The sequence below is a fragment of the Amphiprion ocellaris genome, chromosome 15 (genome assembly GCF_022539595.1).
Source record: "Amphiprion ocellaris isolate individual 3 ecotype Okinawa chromosome 15, ASM2253959v1, whole genome shotgun sequence".
NCBI lineage: Eukaryota > Metazoa > Chordata > Actinopteri > Pomacentridae > Amphiprion > Amphiprion ocellaris.
In genome coordinates, this window is record NC_072780.1 from 21,321,360 (window position 1) to 21,340,152 (window position 18,793).

The 18,793-nt window shown below is 39.1% G+C and overlaps 1 protein-coding gene across 2 annotated transcripts in view; it reads left to right on the top strand.

The window, feature by feature from the left end:
* The window catches only part of thrb (thyroid hormone receptor beta), a 143,003-nt gene that overhangs the window by 41,791 nt on the left and 82,419 nt on the right, over nucleotides 1-18,793 (top strand). For both annotated transcript variants that reach the window (XM_023277528.3, XM_023277537.3), the window contains exon 2: nucleotides 10,771-10,868. The gene's annotated coding sequence lies outside the window, so the exon portion shown is untranslated. The remainder of the gene's footprint in view (nucleotides 1-10,770; nucleotides 10,869-18,793) is intronic.

An 18,793-nucleotide genomic window follows, 5' to 3' on the forward strand; every position in this document is an offset into this window, starting at 1 on the left:
TTTGTTGATTCCCTGACCTTTCTTTAAGCACCAGCATTCGGTCTTCTCTTAGCCTTTAGTTCTTGATATTGTCTCGCTTGTATCCATTAGAATTATTGTTCCATTTTCCATGAAATGAGCACTGGATATTCATGGGCCCCACAGGATAAGTCGGAGTGTTTTTCTTTTCCTGTGACCTTTTCAGCCAATATATTGAAAATACACAGGAGATACACTACCAGTCAAAAATCATTCATTTGAATGAGAAAGTGTGTCCAAACTTTTGACTGGTATTGTATCTCAATATTAAAGAGATCAGTTGGCAAAACACAGGGCAGATTGCCATGACCTTTGCTAAACTGTTCCATGCTCCTAGAGCGGAGCTGTCGAACTTTTTTTTAAGTTCAGGGGCCACATACAGACGACCACGCAAACTAAAGTGGGAACTATTAAGGAAGAAGGTTAAGTTATCCCCCTGCATTGTAAATATATTAAATTTATCCCATAAGAACCCAAACCCATTTTTCTTTAAGGGAAAATATTGCAGGATATAAAACAGACCAGATGGACTACATAGAACCCATTTCTGATATTATTTTGGAAAAACACCCCCTAGTGTGATCACTCATGTTACATATATGTCACATTGGGCGGGAAATATATATAAAAGTTGTGGCAGTGCATCGACAATAGGGTTCTAGCAAACAAAACTCTGTCATGCTGAAGCTGCTGACTCACATTATGTTGCACAATTTTCATTGTCTTTATGTATTTTCACAGTAAGGATTCAGTTTCACCTGTGTAATTTTTACTCTTTGCGAAGTCATCCCGCGAGCTGCATTGGACCTTCTGACAGGGAAGTTTTGGCCCGCGGACCATATGTTTGACACCCCTGTCCTAGAGGAATTAAAACTTTTGATTTTTACAGGTAGGAATCTTTGGGCATATTTTCAGTTCTGTTCAGTTGTAACTGTCTGAGGGTGCCTTACAGGACCCAGAACCTGAACTTTCTAGAACCAGCACCAAGGCACCTGTGGTGAAGAAAAACTCTAGTTTTACTAGCAGAACCCAGCTGAAAAAGAAGGACCCAGTATCTGTCTGGGTATGGTGATGCAGAGAGACAGAAAGAAGAGGGATGGGGTAATTCAATTCAGTTCAGGTTTTTGGTGTCACACTTCGATTCATAATTGTTTCAAGAGGCAGAAGAGTTCTTGATTTCCCAAAATGAAAATGGAGACATTAGTTTAACGCTTTTACTTCACTGTACACCACACCAATAACCCCTGACCTTAGTCAGGGTTTAAAGAATAGTAAAAAAAACATAATAATTGAAATTACAAAGTTTGGAGGCATGTAATATGCTTTCAAGTTAAACTTTCTTTTTTTCTTTTGCTGATATAAGAATAATAAAATAAACCATATTTAATAACCACAGTCACTGAATAGTAACTTTACAGTAAATGCAGCAAATGTGCAAGCTGTAAAACCAAGCTAAGAGCTAAAATAAACCCAAAAAACACTACTACTCTTTGAGAGGTTCTGACATTTGGGCAGGGCAATCGGGCTAAACATCATATGACTATCTTCTGAAGTAGAATTGCAATCCACAGTCTGAGTCACAAACATTCCCACAGATGTAGATGAACTCGTGATGAAATGATTAGTTATGCATATGGCTACCTGGATACAAAGCCAGTCATTTGAGCTCACAAGTCTTTTATTTTGTCATGAAAGATCTAACAGTAAGTGGTGATTTGTATCTCCACTGTTTTAAAACTTCATTTGAAGGTTCAGCTGTTCAGCAGCTAGTCCGTCCTGTCTGATATTTCTTACTTAAAGATTGACCAGGTGTCTGCTGTGGTGGTCCTCAGTGTCATTCAGCTGCCTCTCTAGTCTCGTCCTGCCAACACATTCACACTCAGCTGTCTTGGACTGCAGCTGGGGACGGCCGTTGGTTTTCTCATCACAGTCGGACTTCCTGGTGTCCAGCCTCGATGAGTTGGGTGTAGCGGCACATGATCCAGTTGCTGCAGCCACTTGCTGCAGATTCTGGTTGTAGTGGTCCTCCACCTCTCCTGCAGAGCAGAGCAAAGTCTCATCGAGAGAGGAAGACACACTAGAAAGTCAGCTAAATGACACCAAAGACCTTCACAACAGCAACCTGACCATGTTGAAGGTAAGAAAGCATGAGATGGGGCAAGTCTTGGCTAGCTTAATATCACCATTGATGAAGTGATTTGATTCCTCTGAAAAAAAGATCTTATGCCAAAGATATGAAATCATCAACTCAGTCATATTTGACATTTTGATTGATTTTTTTATATGAAGCAATTGATATTAGGAGTCACTTCTGCACTTCAATTGAAGCCAAATTATTAGTATGGTTGTTTTTTTTCTGTGTAGGATAAAAGAAAGTATTTGGAGCTTTGTCTGGCTGGAGGGTGAAATTTTTCGCGCTTTTTTAGTTCCATCTAATATTTTCAAAGTGTGACATGTAGTAAACATGTACCATTTATTCTAAATATGCATAGCGAGATCTGAGCTGTTGGTCTGGAGCGCTGTGTCAGTCCTCCTGGCTTGTAGTTAGTGTGCCTTCACCTTTAAGGGGTGCTGGAATGGGAGCATTCAGCTCTGTGGCCAGTTATGTAAGCCTGATAGTCTCCTGCTTTTAAACCCTCTGTCTTTTCCCTCATCTGCTCTCTCCTCTTCTGCTGACTCACTCCACCCTCTGAAATTATAATGCACTGAAATAGCTGACTCTCTCTCATGGCCTTGGCACCATTTTGTTTTTTATATCTTCTTCTTCTCTGTGATTCCCACTCTACAGAGACTGTGTCTAACAAGGAGCTGTGAACAAGGATAAGGATGACTTCCTCCCAATGGGTTTATTTTTATTTTGGTTCCTGCTAAAACACATGATTTGCTTTTACACACAGAAACAGGTAGAATTTTGTTCTCCGTCATGTTTGTTTGTGGAGTTGAATGTCACCATCACTAAAATAGTATGTTGAATCTTATTGGACAGCAAGCCTTTAAGAACCCCTGGTGAAACCTTATGTCTACTTCAGTTAAAGTTAAAGGAGAAATACAAATATATTGTTAATTTTATAAGACATCAATGGATAACAATGAATATTTTTGTGTTTTGTGGTTCTAAATCAGAAGTTGACTCAGTGTGTGTTTTTTCTCAGACCATAATAATAATGTTAGTTGAGGGAAGTGAACAGTAATGAATGAAAGCGTGCCACAGTGAAGGGCTTTATAATGACCTGACCTCTTTGTTGGCTAAAAATGCCAATAAATAACCCTGTTTATTGAATGCAAAAAGTGAAAGCATTACCCATGTATAAAAGAGACTGTCCTCAGCAGAATGACTGATTATATTATCAACTGCAGAAAACAAAAATGGTGAGGAGCAAAACAGAAACCCCAACATCCAGTGGACAAGCTCTGAGTAAAAACTAATTACTACATTTGCACTCTGCAGTTCTGCTTCTCCTTTAATATTTGAAAAGCTTAAGCTGTGTCTTGATTATACCCTCGCAGTCAACTTCCGCCTTAAGCAAAACATTATTAATGCACAAAGAGGGGGTCATTTTGGAACCTGATGTAGATCTACTTCTAGCGTTTGAACAAAAATGTTGTTGGTGGTAGTCTGTGAGATTTTAGATTTTTGTTAGTGGTGTCTAACAAAAACACATCAGCATCGTCCTTAGAAACTCTGTAGTCTTGTTTCTATGCATTTTTAATTTTTCTGTCTTCTGAACATTTCAGGTCACTGGTGTTGTTTTTGTGTACAGTTACCATGGTTACAAGTGTATGGCGGAGAGGCTCTCCTCTGTCAGTCCAGTTAATGATATCATTTTGAAACTCTGAACTCCCTGTTTCTGTTCCTCCTGTTTGTTGAACATTAATGCAGTTATATTTCATCAGTGAATATCTGAGAACAAGTCATTCATTCTTTACTAATTAATTGATTCTGACAGCTTCATGAAAGACATCTGACAGAAAGTAGCATTAATCTCACATTCATTTCACCTGATTATGTTACTGTAGTTTACTGTTACAGAAATTTTGGCTGCTGCCTGCATTTTTTAGTTTGTCTCAGCTGCTTTGTTGCCGCTTTTTGTCAATTTCTTGTTGTAATTTGTCGATGAGTTTAGTTACTGGAGTTGATGGGTTTCGTTATGGTAACTGTCTTCTAAACAAATGTATTTCGGGGGGTGTAGGAAACCGTTTCACTACTCAGGGTCTCCAGTTTGTCAGTTCTTGTTTTGAAATATGAATTTTTATTTAGTTTTTGTTTAGCTTTCATCATGAATAACACGTTATCAGGTACATAGTATTTTTCTTCATAATTCTTTTTGATGAGAACAAGATTGGCATAAATATACAAAAGAGGAAAAAAAAAAGCTCAGATCTGTGAATCAGTTGAGAATGTTTATGTAAATTGATTTATTTTCTCCTACACCATGATTTGAATGACCTCAGGAACAGCAAAGAAAATGTAACCGACACTAAACACACTAGAGATAAAGGCTTATTAGTATATTTGAACCTGGCAGTTGTACGGCTTCTTTAAGTATCTGAAAAGCACTAATTTATGTCCAATAAACATAAACAAATCCACATGCAAAATAACAATCTTTATTGAGCTAAAAGAATAACCTTGAAGTAGGCTATAGATAAATGTAAAATGAGACACGTGTGAAGATTGAAATAAGTCATGGTGCACCTTCACATATAAATAACACTTGAAAGAAACAAGTAACAACCTAAGCGACATAATAGAAAGAAGGCCGTCTCAGTTTACATTCAATCAGACAGTTGTGAAAAAACACAGCTGTGTCTTGTAAGGCCTTGCCACTCAGTAATATTTTTCTGTGGCCTCAGAACATCTCTTCAAAATGTGATGCACAAAAAGAGCACAGACAGTACACAAAATGTTAAAAAACATACTGAAAATAATTAATAAACAGCAGCTCTCACCGCCAAAGCTGCATCCTCTGATCAGGCCCGAAGTGATTTTGTCTTTCTAAACCTGTTGAGTAATTCTAGTAGGTGGATGAACAGAAACATCAGACTGAGGGTACAGTGTACTGTGTGTGGGTGGGTGCAGGTTGAGAAAGCATTCAGACTGCTGTAAAGTGATTTCACATAGTGATTTGAAGTGTTTGTTTCAGGTCAAGGTTTCGCTGGTCAAAGTTCCTCTCTAATTTTTTCAGCTTACAGTTTGCACAGTTTCAAGGAAGTTTGTTCAGTGTGTGTCTTTGTCACATGCACTGACTGTCCGTCTATAGCTTATTATGGGCTGCTCTCATTGTATCTAAACTGCAGTTTCATTGTGCTACACCATAGTATTATTGGAGAATGAACAGAATAACCTCCAAATCACTTCATAACCACAAGTGAAGCTTTTACTCCTGTAAAGTTATCTGTCACTGGGGACATTGAATGACTCTAATCAAGCATCTAATAACACTCAGAACCCAATTAATTTGGGGAATTTTTTGCTCCTGTCACATTTTTACTCTCTGCAGGCTATTTGTTTTTACTGTGATATTAAGTCCTGCATGTCTTTGGAAACAATACGAATGATTCGATTGTCACCATAAGTTGGAACTCACAACTGAACTGTGACGTATGTGGCGCGCAACTGGTGAATGTAAACAAAGCCATCCTTCTTGTATAGCGCCGCATTATGTATTCGTCCGTTCCGCTCGCCAACTACTTCCATGCGAAATTTGTTTTAATGTAGCAAACGCCATACATCAGAATGATGGAACAAGACTTTCTCAATAAATTTATGGGAGATGGCGACGTAACCACGAAATGCCGTAGGTTGAGGACATCGTAAACCGAAGACCTACTATAGAGTGAATTCAAAACGTCACAGTTATAATGCTGTAAATCGTAAAGAAAGAGAAAACCTCTGTTCAATTTCTGTGATTATTTACTTTACAAAAGTTATTAAAACTGGAAAAAATAGTGTCTCGCTATACTCTAGATATTTTACTACTTACGTTTGTAATATTTTGTTCCCATACTTGCCTCCTATATGTTCTATGTAAATAGAACTAATTTTTCAGAGCAAGAAACTGTAAAAACTGAATTTTTCATTTTTGACTTTCCTGTAGTCTTTGGACTAATCATGTCTGACCTCTGGTTCCACTGGGAAAAATAATTAAATTTCATAAATTCATCAAACTCACTTTATTCTGCATTTCTCCTGTCTGAAGTTGCCAGAATTAACATAAACCAGATTTTGTAAATTTCTGTGCTCTTTAGCGCCACTGTGAAGCCAAAACTGACTCAGCTGCTACTTCTGTCGTTTTGCTTTAAACACAAGGAGAACACACTGCAAAGACTCACCAGAAACTGTCCAAATGTGTGTGTCATTTTGTACTAGTCATCATTTCTGACTGTTAAACTCTCACATCAGCTTCCTCTTGTGGCCGTCATTTCAGTCTTTAAAAACTGATCAGACAGCATCCACTGAGATGGATCGCAAGATGCAGTAGAAAGCTGTGGAAAAAGTACTACTGTTTCCGAGAACATTTTTGACATCTGCATTTTATTGTTAGTTTTTTCACCTCAGTCTTTGTTTAAGTTGATGAATCTTTTGTGTTCTGTTTTCATCTTTTGAAATGCAAATTCTAATTTTCATGATAACAGATGGCAACACTAGTAGAATTCGGCACACCAGGTGGAATGCAAATGCCAGTTACTGCTGACAGTTAATTAGCAAAGTAAGATCAGTCACGGTCAACTTTCTTCCACCAACAAACTTGCTTACACACGTCGGTTGACTTTCCACTGCTGCTTAACTGCACTTTGTTGGAAATTAATGGACTCCAATGAGTGATGTTGATGGTTAGAGTGTGAGCAATTCCCCTGGTTGGGAGTCAAGGGAAAATGGTGAATTACTGGATGCAGAAATGTGACCCGGCACTAATGGATGCAGAATGAGATAATGAAGAGACCAGCAGCACTAGGAATATTTGTCAGAGAGAGCAGCAGTGAAGAGCTTTGTACTTAGGAGTAATAGATGCATTTTGGATGTCTAAACCTAACTAAACCAACTCCTTTTATATGCAGTGACTTGCTATGTTCCTTCAGGCTGCATGAATGTATCCCAACACAAAGGGCCTCTTCTAGACTCACAGCTGTGCATGAGGCTTCAGCTGGACTCTCTGCCCTAGTTTGGCGACATTTTGACGCACGCACGCACACACGCACGCACACACAAACGCACACACACATAGACTCAAATACAGCCGGCACAGGGACCCTAAAAAACCAGACAGTGCGCTCAGGATACACAGGAAATGGAGGGCAAAGCATAATGTGGTATTAGACCACCGAGTACCCAAATGAAAGAGACCCCTATCCATCCCTCTTGTCACTCTTCGTATTGTTCCTCGCTGTGATGTGCCCCAGATTTTCCCAAACTGGGTGCTGCGGTTAAAAGTAGCATTTTGTACACAGAGGCCATATTCAGTTAAAGAATGTGTGGTTCTGTCAGCACTGAGAGATTTGCTGCATCAGTTTGTCTGAGTGATTGCACCAAATTCAGCCTTCAGTCGCAGGAGGATGTGGGTCGGAAAATAATTGGATTGTCTTGCAGGATAGTTTTGCTTTTGTTTGCTAGTCCTAGCTTGTTTTAGACTCCAAGGGAAATTCATGCAGACCCTCTGTCGTGAATGTTCTTGGAAGCCAGCTTATGTCATTGATGTGAAAGTCTTTCCACTGTTTTGCAATTTAATCATCATAATTTCATTATCATGGGTATGCGTAAGGAAAACAGGGATCGAGTTTGACCTCAGATCTGATAACCACTAATATGCTCAAGATGATTATGCAAGATTCTTGGCAAAGGATATTGGTCAGCCAGTGAAAAATGGGTGGTTACAGTTTAAACTGTGATCCAACACTGTGCTCAACCCGTATCCACTGCGGCTCAGTACTCTGCATGTTGGATGATTCTGTAGATTGTGTTCAGTGCCAGCACACATTACATGAGGGTCCAGTTTGTCTTATCCAAAACAGCATGTGAAACCTTATACTCCCACACCTTTCTGATGTCAGGACTGGAAGAATTGTGTTACACAACTTCTATGACTTTCCAAAACTCATAATGCGTTAATATCTTAACCTGTGTTTCCATTGTGCAATAATTGGACAGATCTGCTGGAGTGACACGGTGTGCAAGATGCTAACTTCTTTGTGAAGCCCATTTTCTGTGTGCAGTGCCATGTCTTTAAGAAAAGACTTATTTATCACATCTTCCTGCTCTCTTTCACAAGAACCTTTATTCTATGGTTACTTAAAGGTGGTGAGGTCAGATGGTGTATGCGTGTGTAGCAGTTTCAATATCAATACAAAAATCCAGTTTGCATCCCACTGCAGACCATTTCATAGTGTAACGTTTGTGCTACCTTTCACTGGTATGCAATCTTTACCCAAGCTGTTCAGAAGAATCCTGGCATCTAATCTACAAGGTGGCCCAGTGCTAGTTAAGAGGGGGTACCAGGAAAACATTTAACTGACATCAGTAAAACAGTTCAACCATTTGTTTTATTTAAACAAAGTCTAATTTGCAATCTTTTCACTCCATTGAAGAGACAACCTTTAAGTGCGTATCTTTAACCAGATATGAAAGCAGTAGTACAGTGATGGTCGCTGTAAAAGCTGATGCAGGTTTCCAGAGAAGAAGAACTAACCAAGTCAGCAGTTGGCAGTTTTTTCTGGAAGCCTCTTTGCTGCTCAGCTGTTTCACCAACATCTGCTGGAAACTTTGATCTTGCTTGACTCTTACCTTTTTTTCCCCCAATTCTTAATTTCAGCACCTTATTTAGGTTTTCTTCACATTTGCTTAGCCTGGCAAACACTGCTCCAAATTTCACCTCCCTCATTGTGGCCTGGCCTTGGTATGGGATTTAGTGGGGATTTGTACTGTTTGGGGTCCTAATCAATAGTCATAGACAAAAATCAACTTGCAGGCAATTACTTCAGCTTATAGCTATTCGGGAAGACAAACAAACTGCAGCATCTGGGTGCTGCAAAGTGCAGCACCGCTTGTTACCATCAAACAGACTCCAACAAAAGTTTCCTAATTGGTAGGGCTTATTTCCAGACTAAGCCCAGATTCTTACTCTCAACTGAGAAGTGAACATGTTTCAGGCAGGCCAGGAATCAGGCTCTTAACTGGTTTATTCTCGGGAGTTTGCACAGGTACGATGGTTGTCTCATTCTCATTAGACAAGTGCAAAGTCAGCTGCTGCCACTCATTTAGCCATCCCCACTGTTAACTTTATCTGAAGCTAGAAAAGATTATCAGAATGAATAGTGACATCACTCCCAGCCTGATGCTGTTTATTGATACAGTCTGATGGTAAAAGAGGATGCGACTGCTGTCAGCTTCTTCTCCGCTTTCCTTGTTTACCACTGAGCTAATGAAACACAGGCCTTCTTTCCTCTGACTGGATAGCAGAGAAAAGGCTGTGATGATGCCGATCATTCTTGAATGTTTCTACGAGCACAGTTGATACACAGAATGGATGAAAAGTTGAACAAGCAGAGCTCAAAGCTCTTCGAACCCATTGAGGACAATCAGAGAAAAGTACATCTTAGAGTTTTAAGTGTGACTCCTCAATTGTAGTTCATCTGCTCTATGCTATGGTGTGCTGGTTTCATTAGGCGTGTCCAATGATTAGCAACAATTTACCATACATGCCACTTTTGTGTGTCGTGTTTTGACTGTCTGCTCAGCCAAATTGCTGTAGTGTCAGTAGTATAGATTATAGATGGACTGATGTATTACCAGGTCATACAATGAAGTACCAAGAGAGCAAAATAAAAGTCACATGTAGTCTGTATGTATCTTGATCTTGTTTTATAATCACATATTTCCAGTATGTGGACCAGATGCATTTAGCTTTTTTTGTTGCACTCTCAAATTAGAAAAAAAGATCTGTGTCACATGTGAGAGGAAAAAAATGAGTTGGGACATGTCCCTCTTCCTCTCAGTCAGATGTGTAAGTCCAGCTCTGCACTGTGTGTCAGCGTTTGTCTGTCTGAAAGGAAATGTTGCCTAGAATAGTTGCAGATTTACATTTAAGCAAAATAAGTGCTCAAAAGCCTCAGTCACTCGCCACCTCTCTCAGTCTGCTAATGCCAAGGGTTGTCTCAAAAACAAAAGCAGTGAAAAAAAAAAAACAGCAAAATGTGGATACAGTACTTGGAGGGGGAGGGGGGCATGGCGCCTGCCAAAATATGTGTGCCGCTTGAAAGTAATCCAGCTTTCAAGCAGTGAAAGAAGAGGGAAAAGGAGGAGATAGAGAGGCCGAGGGAATGAAGGAAATATGGGATGAATAAGGGAGAGAGACATATTGTGAAACTATTTTCCGAATGCTGGAATCCCAGAGGCTACAGAGCATCACATTCAGACCAAGTATGCACATGTTGTGTAGGCCTGTAGGCTGGCAGGAGGGGGCAAAGAAAGCATTTGTCGTCATTCCCTTTAACTTAAGCTGTGGGCAGAGAGGGAGAGGAAGCTTTCTAATAACACGTTGGAGCTCATTGATTTCAACACGTGTCTTTCTCTATTTTGGTTTCATGGTTTTAACATGGGGTTGTGTGTGTTCTGGCAACGTCTTCACTCTTTCTGTTTTCCATTTTGTATGTGCTTGTTTAGTGGTTATAAATGTGAGGTGAGGTGACAGACTGTGCATTTATTTAGTCACAGAACTCGCTGTATTAATCTAGTTGTCTTTCATCCCTGATCAAAAGGAACCTGAGGGTTGCCAAGGGGGATGCAAAACGGCCACAGGTGGGAGCTGTGACTACAAGAGAAAGGAAAAGGTTATTCATTACGGCCTCTAACCAAGGTTGGACTGACTTTTCTCCTCTCAGATATATGCATACACTTAAAATGGTCTTTGATTTAATAGTGGATGTGGAAGAGAGCAATATTGACTTAAAATTAGATCATCTTTTTTATGGTATTTTTCGGTAACGATTGAAATGATGGTATAAAAATGTACTATTCAAAAATATGTTTTTGGGTACAAGTCACATCAGTTACACAGTTGTTTTACAGTTGATGCATATGTACAATTCCAATTTCAAAAATGTTTTAAATAGCAGTGTGTCCTTGTTAGGTCATCAAAAACCTGAATAGATTGAAGGGATTGCTAAACGGTGTCCTACAGGAGAGTTTTAAAGTCCGTCATTACCTGCATCTGTTACAAGGACAGTATTGACTCATCAATTAAGTTAGTGTTTTAGCAATCATAGACAACTGATATAACTCCAGAGAGAGTTAGTCTATCAATAGTGATGTGTATGCAATAGCCACACCATGACAATCTTGTCTACTTCTGTTAGAGTATTTGAACTTTCACTGTGAAACATAGGCCATTACATAACCAGTCACACCTCTCCCTCCAGTCCCTCCCTTCACTGCACCCTGTTATTACCTGGACCACTCCCCTGACCAGGTCAAGATAATCCCTGTTCCCCTATCGTTCTCGTCTGACTTCTTTTCCCTGGAAGGCCCTCTGACCTCACAGCAGAGATCTCCTCCACCATGTAGCCTCCTCAGGGCTGATGTTCTGAACTCGCTTCTTACGGCAGCAACTCGTTGGCTAAGTACACACTATTAACTAGGAGTAAACATTATTTTTACCAGAAGCAATGGCACAAAGTCTGCCAGCTAACTTTACAAGCAGGAGCAACAACAAAGCAAGTCAGTGTCAAGTTGCTACCTCTGCAAGGAGGACAGAATAGCATCCGGTTCCCTCTGATCTGCACCATCAGGACACTTCATTTGACATAATTTTCATGGTTGATCATTGGTTTGGCTTGACCACACCATTAGGCTAATATTAGTTATGCTTCACTAATACACAGCGTCATACATGCAAATTAACATCGTCTTTTCAAACCTTGTACCGTTACTATAATCACATACACATACGGTGAATTGGCCTCAAAAACAGACACACACACACAGAGGAAACTCAAAGATCCTGTTTCATGGACTGTTTCTATGTTGTACACCTGACATGTACACATACGCATGCACACTTGCACACATCCACAAATACAGCCACTTTCTCTGGCACTGTGCATGCAACGTGTCTGTGTGAAACATAACTAATGTCAACTTTACTACAACACCAATGTTGGGCATGCACACTATTGTCCTTATAGCGTATTTAATGTGGACACAAATTTTTGGGTATGTGCGGCTCTCTATGAAGGGTTCCAGACCCTTGTTGACGTGGACAGATGAAGAAATTCATTACAGGTGGACCCATATACTACTGTTGAAAACCATGAAAACTCACACTTTTATTCATGTGCTAACATAATTGCACAAGGGTTTTCTAATCATCAATTAGCCTTTCAACACTATTAGCTAACACAATGTAGCATTAGAACACAGGAGTGATGGTTGCTGGAAATGTTCCTCTGTACCCCTATGGAGATATTCCACTAAAAATCAGCTGTTTCCAGCTAGAATAGTCATTTACCACATTAACAATGTCTAGACTGTATTTCTGATTCATTTAATGTTATCTTCATTAGAGAAAATGCTTTTCTTTCAAAAATAAGGACATTTGTAAGTGACACCAAACTTTTGAACAGTAGTGTATGTACTCATGGATGCAGAAAGTACAGCACCAACCTTAGCAATGTGGTTCACATGTTCATGTCTCCAGTCAGGATGATTTGTAGCGGCTTTGTTGATTCCTTGACTTTTCATTAAGTCATAAAGTCTGTTGATTACAAACTTAGATTTATGACTAAATACCAGAAAAACAATCAGTTAATCCCATCGACCTCAATTGTACTTTAAGTTGCCATTGTTAGTTTGCTACCATGCTACACTAAGATACTAAACGTGGTACATCTTCTAAACAATAGCATGTTAGTGGTACCTCTGTGAGCATGCTTCCTTGCTTTAACATTTACTCCAGCCTCACAGAACTGTCAGCATGACTTGAAGTTGCCAATCATCAGAGATTTTTTTACTGCGGTTGTACCTGAACTGTAGGTCGTCAGTAAAATGACTGGAAGTGCTGACAACGTGCAGGAGCAGACATTTGTTACTTTGACTCGTCACAAATGAGCTCAATTTCCCGTATGACTACCTATAACTATTTCCAGATTGCAACCATCTTTCCAGAAAATCTTGGGAAAAGCCCAGAACATTGTTTGGAAATCAAAATAACAAATTCCTAAATCCATTTTCTCTTGTTTTAAGATTAGACAGACTGTTTCAGAGATGTTTCTGGTCAAAATTACATTGTCATAACCTTCCAATTTGATAGTACTGATACTGATGTAAATCTGAATTTTGGACAGTTTTATCATTTAAAATTGTGTGCAACATTTGACAACTCGGGTGCTTTTCTGAATTGACTTTCATTAAGAATGTGCTGTTGAATTCTACATGTTGCATCACCCATCTTTATTTAATGTCCTCTGAAGCCTTCCTTCACTTTCAATTTCCAGTCATTGCAATGCTTTTCCAGTTATTGTGTGCTGTCATACAGTGTATGTATGTGACACAGTACAGGGACCAGAGATGACAGTGATGGTGATGACAGCTTTGGTTTGGTTTTTCTGCAAATATGTTCAAGAACTGGATCCACTTTCTGTCAGTTGTGCAAATACATTGCACATGTTTCTGTATTAGTCATTGTGTTACTGTAGCTGTTCAAAGCCTGTTGCTGTCCTGGCAAAGGTTGTCATGAGACATTATGCTTTCTTATCAAGCTGATGCCCAAATTCAGAAAAACTTGACATTTGTTTTTCTATGGCACAGGAAGCACTGACGATACTGGACATTAAAAGCATGTGAAATTTTGATGGTAACACCGAGTGATCAACAGGTCTGCTGGAACTACTGGTGAAAAAAAGAAGAAGAAGCATAGCAGATATTTACCCCTCTTCTCATTTCTCAGTTTGTACAGTCTGGTTTTCTTTTCTCATTTCCTCTCCTTGCGTCTCAGGCCCTCCCACCTGAAATGCAAGCAAAGGAGGAGTTGAAGCAGTAGGCATTTAACAAAATGAGACATCCTCTCCTTGGAGCTGTTGTTTAAAGTGACGTCAGTTAAAATGACCAGTGGCACAACTGCATCTTCTGTATTTTGTCGTGTTATAGCCCGCCGCTGTGTTTTAAGATCTCTGTCAGATGAGCAGAGCAGTGCTCATGATAACTTGCTGTATATATTTACTTGTAGTTCAATTCACAATGTGGTGGAATGTGGCAAAAATGTACAGGTGTCATAGATTAGATTGTTTTATTTAAGGCATCCACACACACACACGCACGTCTGTTTGCATGAATATGAATACGAACATTTGTTCATTAAGCCTCTGATTTCTTCAGCTAGAGAAACGTTTCTAAAAAGAAACTTATAATTATGAAGTACACCGATTAGAATGTCGTGTTTCAGAGTGGATAGTAATCTGACTTCCTTCCCCTCTCACACACCCGCACACACTACACAAATACTACACAAACAAAAACTGACACACACACACACACACATATATATACATATAATGATGATGAAATGATGCACATTATATTCATACATTTGTAGAGTCAATACCAGTTGTTTTACAGCTTTTATACATCTCAGGTATGAAACAGACTTCTGAGGTGTCAGGCATATGGGTTCTGTAAAGCGTCTCGAGACAATTTGACTGTAATTGGCGCTATATAAATAAAATTGAATTGAAATTGAATTGAATTGAATTGAAGAGGACATAACAAAGACAAATCTGTTCATCCTCATAGAAACTTTCCCTCTCCTCACTCCTCCCTCCTAGAGATGCATTTTAGGAATTAAGACCTTCTTCAACATGGCATCTCTGAGGCTGATTTCCGGGTCACGGACAGGACGACAAAGGAGATGAAGATGCTCAAAATAGAAAAATGAGAAGGGCCTTCAGTGTTAGAGTGAGATGATCAGGGACAAGTAATAAAAAGCCAAAAGCCAGAATTCAAAGAGTGTCACAGACCATTTAGAACAAACAGGGGAAACCTAAAACTGATCTAACCATCTCAAAGATCAAGGTCTGTACACAGAATTTAAGCTGAGAGGTCTTCAGTTGCTTTAACTCTTTTATTAAAAACATGTTTTCACACTGTTCATGTCCTGTGTAGCGGAACGTGTAGAAATGGTAGAAACTACACTTTATGATTAAAATTGCACTCATTAATTTAGGGGCACCATCCTCAGCTTGCCTGAGGAAAATATCGATTTAAGCTAAGTCTCAAAGAGAATTTGATTAAAATGAAGTTGATCAGTCTCATTCTGAAAGTCATAAACTCTAATTTCATTGACCTCCAGTTCCCAAAACAAAGAAATACATGGTAGAACCGATGATAATTATACACAAACATTTATTAACTAATTCTACAAACAAACAATAAACAACAATGACATGACAACAGACAGTGAATAAATGAATGAATAAATGCAGATAAACTAGTGAACTGTGATCGTCGCTGGAAGCAGTTGGTAGAAAAGGTGATGAATTTAGAATTTGGAATTGGAAAACAAATCATAACTTGTAAATTCACCCGTTTAGCAGAAGGAAAGTGATACTTGCGTAGCTGCTGCAGGATGTGGAGCTGTGATGATCTGCTGGATGAGATGTTCAGGAACACAGAGACAAGAAGGAACTTTGGCAGGTTTACATTACAAAATTGTGCCAAAGTAAAAACACTGAGTCAAATCTCATAGTTATCATGAAAATGTTCACACTGTCGTGGTTCTTAAGTAATTCTTAAATGCTGTTGCATTCTTCCAAGAGTCAATTTTTCTGAAATCCTTTGTTAGAAGCTCCTTCTTACAAGACATTTTCTAAAAGCCCAAGTTACATTCTTCATAAAAACAAGCCTAGTTTAAGACAAAATCAAGTAAACCCAGTTTTTAAAAAGCCCAAAAGAAAAGCTAAAACATACCAGTGACTTTCCTCTATATAGAAAGTTTTGGAGCCAAATGCAAATCAGCATCTAACCAATCATGGACGTGTTCCTCCCAAGGAGTGGTGTTGAGCTTCACTGTCCAGGAGAGGTCAGAGGCCAAATACCTTTATAACTTACTCTTAGTTCATTTCTTAAATGTAGAAATCCAATTGTTCAATATTTATGATGATCACAGATCTGAAATAACACAGAATAAATGATTAAAATGATACCAAACACAATATGTTTATCTCATATAGTTCCTGAGATAATAATAAAAGGTGTAAACATAAGAATAAACTTACGAATTGTAGACTTTAGGCTACATGAAGGTAAACTTATAACATGGTTAAACATAAAATCATATACATTCACTAATAATAATAAGAAGAAATAGGGAGTAAATATTCTCAGAGTGAAAAGTCTCTCTGTGTCTTTTAAGGCTGTGGTCTTTGACAAAGAGAGAGAGGAGGGGGTGTTTGTGTATCATGTGTGCATCTTCCACAAACACTTCAGATTCCATGTGTTCTTCTTCCACACTGAGTCCAGATCATCATTCCGATGATGGTGCATTTCTTTAATGTTCTGATTTAAACTGTTCAATTCATTCCTGTATAGAAAGTTCTGTGTGTTAATTAGGGAGATCAGAAGGTCAGAATGCCAATCCTGCAGAGGTGTGGTTTTCCTCACATTTTACACTTTATGACCCTTATCAGATTCTAGTGGAGGTAGGAGGCATCATGTTGTCTCCAAAAGTGCAGTGAGTGGTCCTTTAGTAGTAAACATCTGATCAGTAGATGTTCCATTTGGAGGTGAATTTTGGGTTAGCTGTGTCCTGAAATGGTGTCTTACCAAATTTACAGCTTTGGGAGAGGGTCTTTGGATCTTTGTGTGGTGTTCTGGAGTGTTCTGCTCCTTAGTACGCTACACCTGAAATGTTACTGGTATTGTTTGTGAATACTTTTGTTGCAGTGCTACACACCATAGTCTGGATATATAAAGACTAATGTGTTTGTGGGCTACCATTTTGAAGTCTTGAGTTTGGCATTTGGCCGTCACCATCTCAGTCTTTTTAAAACCAGGTGTGACGAATAAGAGGTAGATCTGAGAACCCTGATTTGTTGTCTATTATACTCTAAAAAGAAGCATAATTGACTAAATGAGCATCATGCTGTATTCATACTTTAACTAGTGATTAAGACCGTAAACTCATTTAAACTCATTTAAAAATGTGTCCTGAAGTAACAGATTAAGAGAGAATTAGGGTCATTCTCCCACAGACTACACAATCTGGCTTCGTTTTGCAACTAGAGGAGTCACCCCCCTGGTTGGCTGTCAGAAAGAATGCAGGTTTAAAGCTCTTCCATGTTGGCTTCACTTCTCAGACCCAAAGGCTATGTCCGTCTTTTATGTGCAGTCAATGCTCCACACACAACAAACACACAAAGGCTAACTTGTTTTGGCCAACGTAGCAATAGTTCATATCTTGAGCTGGATGCTGCCCATTATGTTAGCAGGCAGTCATTTCTGCTCAGTCTGTGTAGTGTATCTGTATACATGTGTATCTGTCAAAAAGTAATGTGCATGCATTTGTGTTAGTACACTACTCATAAAGCAGATTAGAAAAGAGTGAAAATACATTCATTTCATTGATTTACCGTACTCAGATTGATATTCAGAATCATGGGAATTCAATGGTATTAGCATCAACTACCAAATTTCTGGTATTGTCCCCCGCTCTGTCTGGATTATAGGATTTTACCTTGTAACTTTCTCTTTGCTATTTCTTCGCATCCGGGACTGAAGCTTTTGATTGTCATGCACGTTTCAGCTTAACCCTGCTTACGGTGCCAATAGGACATGTGTCCGTCTGTCTGTAATTTAGCAGACTGGCAATACAAAGAACCATTTGTGGTCTTTCATCTAAATCACTGACTTTTTTGAACTTTTTCCAGTTCTTTCCCTTTATATGTTACTATCCTTTTTGACCTCAATGACTGATGGTTAAAGTCTCCAAAGCGATAAGAAGGTAGGAATGAATAAGTTGATAACACTGACACTGATAGGCTTAGACTGTGTAGCGTAGTCTATTTCTGTACTTCTCCTGGGGTTGAATGCTCAGGAGTTGCGCAGCTGTTGTTGCCAGATGTGGATTAAACTGTGACCTCAGCTTTGTGCTTTACTTTTTAAAGTTGCTTACACATGTAAACACACACACACACACACACACACACACACACACACACGCACACGCACACACATTTTTTGTCAAGAATGGAAGTGCATAAAACTGTGTAAACACCACCGCTGTGCTCCTGATACATTTCCACAATCATTTGACAACAGTGCCAAATCACAGTGTGTCTCCTTTGTTTTTATTTACCTCTAGTTAAAATTAAGAGCGTGGTGTTTCTCACTGGCAATTCATGCATTTAGAACATGTGGCAAATTGCATTGTGAAATTATTAGAAAGCAGTATACATGCCATGGATACCACAGCTATTGTTCGATTGTGTAAATTTCGAGGGCTACTGTATTGTGGATACATTTATGCACTTGGAATTTTGGACATTCAAATAAGATGTCACAAAACCAGGAATTTGGTAGTCGCCTGAACCTGCAAACGTTAGCCTTTGTGAACTTGTGTTGAGCATTGTTACAGCAGATGCAGTTAGGAAATGTGCAGACAATGACAGCAACATTTCAGGATGCCAACATTGTGACGACGTGGTTAATATAAAGAACAACTCAAACTCTCTCAGCTTGAATTCTGTGTACAGATCAATATCTTGGAGCTGCCTTAGTGTTTCCTGTGTTTGT